Below are 6,000 nucleotides of genomic sequence, written 5' to 3'. Positions count from 1 at the left end.
CTTGCGAAAGTATTCGTCCAATCATGGCTGGTCACATAGTAAACAGGAAGAGCCATTGATCGGCTTTCCTCAGTACGTGCCTGACAGGCACGAGTAAAGGAGCGCCGATCGGCGGCTCCCCTGACAGGGGGGGGGGGGTCGGCACTGGTAATCAGATCATTGATTACCAGTGCAGACCCTCAGGGGGGGTGCCACTAGAACCACCAGGGATGCCCACCCATGACCCCAGGGATGCCCACTATGGCCACCAGGGATGGCAATCAGGGCTCAGGGAGCCCCCCAGTGCCCTCCACATCAGTGCTGCCCACAAGTGCACTCCCCATCAGTGCTGCCCACCAGTGCCCATTATTGCCCATCAGTGCCACCTATCAATGCCCATCAATGCTGCCTATCAGTGCCCATCAGTGCTGCATATCAGTGCCCACCAATGCTGCATATCAGTGCTACATATCAGTGCCACATATCAGTGCCCATCAGTTCCGCCTATCAGTTCCGCCTATCAGTGCCGCCTATCAGTGCCACCCCATCAGTGCCACCCCATCAGTGCCACCCCATCAGTGCCTGTCAGTGCAGCCTCATCAGTGCTCATCAGTGCAGGAAAAAACATATTTATTTACATAATTGTATAACAAAAAAACTTTTTTTTTCAAACTTTTCTGTCTTTTTTTTATTTGTTTAGCAAAAAAGAAAAAACCTTGAGGTGATCAAATACCACCAAAAGAAAGCTCTATTTGTAGGGGGGGGACATTACATAAATTTGGTTTTGGTACATGACCGCGCAATTGTCATTCAAAATGCAACAGTGCTAAAAGCTGAAAATTGGCCTGGGCAGGAAGGGGTGAAAGTGCCCTGTATTTAAGTGGATAATATGGTCCCCATGCAACTACCACTTCTTTTTTTCAAACGTTTGCGTCGTTCCTTTTTGAAGTTTGTGTGGCGAGACAAAGGCCCTCGCCTAGCTTACTCTATCCTTAGGAGAACGAAAGTGGATGGTGGGATGGGACTCCCGGACGTTTCCCTGTACTACAAAGCGATGGCCTTGGTTCGTATGCTGAATTGGGCACACAATACCACGACCAAACCCTGGGTCCCTTTGGAGAAAACGTTGGCGGGAAGGAACTTGGCCGGGGCACCATGGATCCCGAAGAGCGATAGGGGACTATCTGAGTGGACTTCTCCACTGACGAGGGCGACACTCCATATATGGGATGGTCTTAACGCGACCCCAAACTTTTCTTCAGGCGTATCCCCTTTAGCGCCCTTGGTAGGGTTTCCTTGGTTTTCACCAGGTGAGGATGTCTGATTTTTTCAAACGTGGGGTTCAGATGGGAAAACCTACTGTGGCAAGTTTGCGCCTGTGGGCACATTACTACCCCTAGCAGCCTTGCTAGAGCATTTCGGGGACTTTCCTATGTCCGACTGGCATTAGACAACTGACTGATTTCATGGCAAAAGCTACCTGCTGCACCCCGTTCAATTGATCACCTCTCAATATTGAAGAGGTGGTTTGTGGATCCCCCGGAATCCCGCCATCTACTGTCCCATATATATAAATTGATTTTGAGCACAGCTTCCTGCATGCCCCCCTACTATGTGCGGGAATGGGAGAGAGAGCTGGGGGTGGAATTCTCCCCTCCACAGCTCCTTCGGATCTTTCGCTTGACCCATGTTTTCTCCATTAGTACCAGAATACAAGAATCCTACAAATTTATAGCTCGCTGGTATAGAAAACCTGCTAAATTGTCCCGTATTTTCCCAGGCTCTGACCCACACTGTTGGAGGGGCTGCGGTCAGGAGGGAACGTTCTTTCACATATGGTGGGACTGTCCTCTACTGCAGCCCTTTTGGGACGCTATACATCACTGGGTACAGAAACTAGCTATAACCCCTCCTTATCTCACTCCACTACAGTATCTGTTTCACGACACTCGCTCCTCCATTAAAAAGTACAAACGTAGTGTTATCCCATTCTTGCTGAAGGCAGCTAAGTGTCTGTCCCACATTGTCCGAATGGAAGAAGGAGGTTAATTTGGTGATGGAGGCGGAGAGGCAGGTTCTGACTTCTCAGGGCAAGCAGGATCGCTTTAAAGATACTTGGACTGGGTGGACGTATTACTCGGAAGAGATTTCGGATGCTTAGCTTATGGGCCCTGAGTAGGGGACCCGTGGTCAATCCTGGGAAGTGATTCTCTCTGATAGGGTGCCTCCTATTTCGTATCCCTGTCTAGTCCAGGTTTTTTTTCCTTTGTCTGTTCTCTCTCATTTTCTCTTTTCTTTCTTCTTCTCCTTTCTCAGACTATTTTTCTTGCTGGCTCCATCGGGAGCTCTCCGTCTCACTTTCCCACTTTTCCTTTTCCCTTTCCTACTGAGGCCTTTTCTTGTTTTACTCTAACATGACTTATGATGTAGATATGTGCTTATGCTTGACTCCGGGCTCAATTCTGACTGACCGCTAGGAGGCTACCTCTCCGCTCAGAGGGTACCTCTCCGGGGGTCGTAGCGGATGGATGAGACAGACACATTATGAGGTTTATCCTTTGTCTGGCCGAATGGCACCTTCTTCATACCAACAAAAATGTCCATCCAATTTATGAATATGTTTATTATTCTACATCTGTGTTGTATTACCACATTGGTTATGCCTCTTCCTTTTTTTCTTTTTTTTTTTTTTTGTTGTACTGTTGGGAACTCTGTTTGGTTCCTTTCTTTTACACTCTGTGTTTTTGTAAACTTTGCAAATTTGCTAAATAAAGATTATTAAAAAAAAAAAAAAAAAATGTGCATTGACAATGATATATTACATCGGTTTGCTATACACGTGGATTTGGTGAATTCCATATTGTGGACTAGATTAAAAGAGGATCCCTGTACTTTCATGAATGAATATGAGGCCCTCAGATCATCCCAGATACTGTCATATGCAGTAAATGTATTAATACCACAAAATGTTGTCATTCCTCCAGGTTCCAGTAATTTTCCATTACCTATCCAGGTACCAAAAGGCCAAAACCTAAAGAACCTTGATGCATTAATATGCCTCTCAAATAGAATGCAACAACTGCGGATTTCAGTAAGTCACATCCCCATGGTTAATATTAATCAATCCAAAACCCAAATATTTGTTAATAGTGGTACTCCCAATGAAATCCCTTTGTCTAAAGACACTGTAATTGGTCTGGCCTTAGGTATATATATAAAAAAAATAAAAAAACAAATTTAAACCCGCGCTGCACAATAGTGATAAATTATTCAGTGAAAAAACTGTGAAGGTGTGCAGCTGCTGCAAACACTAAGAAATTCTTAGAATAAATGAATAAAAACAAATTTATGCAGCGCTAGCAACAAATTAATGACAAAAATTATTTAAAATGAAACCAATCTATATCATGTAAATTCAATATGTAATGATAAAATATATTAATCACATTAAGGTGCATAAATTCCTATAGAAATAATTTAAAGTGCATAATTAAACTAAAAAAAAATAAATATACATTCAAAGTGTAAGATTTAAAGTGCAAAAATGGTGGAATAAAGTCCTTATTGATGATCCAAAAAGGTGCCAAAGTGCCAAGTAAATAAAGGTGCTTGTGAGGTGAAGGTGCCCTCTTGGTTCCCCACTCACCGGAATTAGATTGTATAAAAGCCCTTGATTTTATTGCACATTTGCCCAGGATCAGATGTGGGATTCCTCCGATGTGTCCTCCGTGTTGAAATCGTTCCCGATAACACCATTAGAAGAAAAGAGGGCCATACATCGTGAAGTACGTAGGTATAATTTTATTCCATAAAAAACGATTGAATACTTACAAAATCAAAGAGTAAAATTGGCATATAGCAAACAAAGCAAGTGGCGCCGCTCTTGGCATGCGTTCCACATACAGGAAGTTCCCGACCGGAAATGACGTTACGTCCGCAACCGGAAGTGAGTCAACGCGTTTCGCCGTCACACACAGCGTCTTCAAAGGACATCACTTCCTGTTGACAGAGGCTCTTTATACCATAACCTCTCCTACATCATATCCGGATTTGTTTAGGGAACGTAACTTTACTTATCTTAAAATTCATATGTCACATGTCTATTGTTGGTCTAGCGATATTAATCAACTATACCAGAATTAAAAATAAGCTTATTTCATGACTTTAGAAAATATATGGACGTTTCTATATAAAACAGGAACACGCACTGAGAGCTGCCAAATGGGCCTTAGACCAAACTGAAATAAAAACCAAACAAAAAGAATTCTTACTACAAGGATTGGACCTCGCAATGAGCCACAATTATTTCTGGCATGAGAAAAAATACTACAGACAAAAGAAAGGAGTAGCTATGGGAGCAAAATATGCTCCCTCAATAGCCAATATTTTTATGCGGAAGTGGGAGAGTGAGCAAATTTTTAACAACAGACCAAAAGAACTTTTGAGCTACAAGAGATACATAGACAATATTTTTATCATTTGGAGGGGCACTCAGAACTCACTAAACCAGTTTTTAAATTATATGAGTAATAACTACTATGATATCTCTTTCTCCCACACTAGTAGCCCCGAAAGTATTAATTTTTTAGATTTGAGTATTTTTAAGGATTTTAACAGACTTTGCACTAAGACTCACTTTAAAGAAGTAGATGCCAATGGTTACATCCCCATAGGCAGTTGTCACCATCCCAGATGGCTGAATACAATCCCTAACAGCCAGTTAATGAGGATTAGGAGAAATTGCGATAGAGAAAGCGACTATGAAGAACAAGCTGACCTAATCATTAAAAAATTCCAAGAAAAAGGATACAGAAAGAAAGATCTTGAAAATACCAAAAATAAAGTCAAAAATATCAAACGGAAGGACTTATTCAAAAAGAGAGTAAAGGAAAAGAAAGATTACAGCATGGCCTTTCTGACCAGCTTCTCGAGACAACACACACAAATGGAGAAAATTTTAAAAAAGCACTGGCACCTTCTATTAAAAGACAATGTTCTTAAAACTCTCCTTCCATCCAAGCCACAGTTTATATATACAAAACCCAAAACATTAAGACTGCAGTTAGCTCACAATGTAGTCAATCCACCCACAAAAATAGGGACGTTCTGGGATCAGGATGGGTTTTTCAGCTGCGGCAGATGTATGATATGCAGGACCTCCAAATTCAGGAAAAGAAAACATACCACCTTTAAATCTGCTTTTAACGGTAAAACATATCAAATTAAAAAATTCATTACTTGTGCATCCACGCATGTGACATACCTCCTCTCATGCCCTTGCGGGTTACAGTATGTTGGTAGAACCACCAGAGAGCTGAGGATAAGACTTAGGGAACATGTTTCAAACATCAGAAAAGGGTTTAAAAACCACAGCCTTTCCCACCATTTTAAACTGGTCCACCAAAGTAATCCCACCTTATTATCCTTTTGTGCAATTGATAAAATTGAACCCCATTGGAGGGGTGGCAACTTAAAGCAAGCAGTGTCACAAAACGAAACACAATGGATCCACCGGTTGGAAACACTCCAGCCTAAAGGGTTAAATGTGGATGTAGATGTGAACTGCTTTCTATCTGATTGGTAGACTAATTATGTAAAACTATTGATATTAATTTCTTACCTCCCTTAAAATATTTTCTTAATATTTAATTTATTTTATATATTTTTTATATATTTTATATATTTTTAATAATGCTCTACCAAAATATTTTAATTAGCTTGAAAATTATATTTAATATATATACATTTTTTTATGTCAATTCTAATAAAAATACATAAGACCAAAAACCTCCTCCAGCTCTGTAGAACCCCCCTTTAAAATAACAATAGTCATTTATATTTTTTTCTCCCTTCTTTGGTTTTAACAAAATGTATGTTTTTATAATAATTTTAATATAAATAATTCTTAATAAAAGTTATTTTAAAACTATGGTAATTTATTATATCTCCGTTAATAAAATATATTGCTAACTATTTAATATATCCATATATCTATAATACAGCACGATATAATAATTAATC

The sequence above is a fragment of the Pelophylax lessonae genome (genome assembly GCF_965119305.1).
Source record: "Pelophylax lessonae genome assembly, chromosome: 1".
Classification (NCBI taxonomy): Eukaryota; Metazoa; Chordata; class Amphibia; order Anura; family Ranidae; genus Pelophylax; species Pelophylax lessonae.
This window is presented reverse-complemented; position numbering follows the sequence as displayed.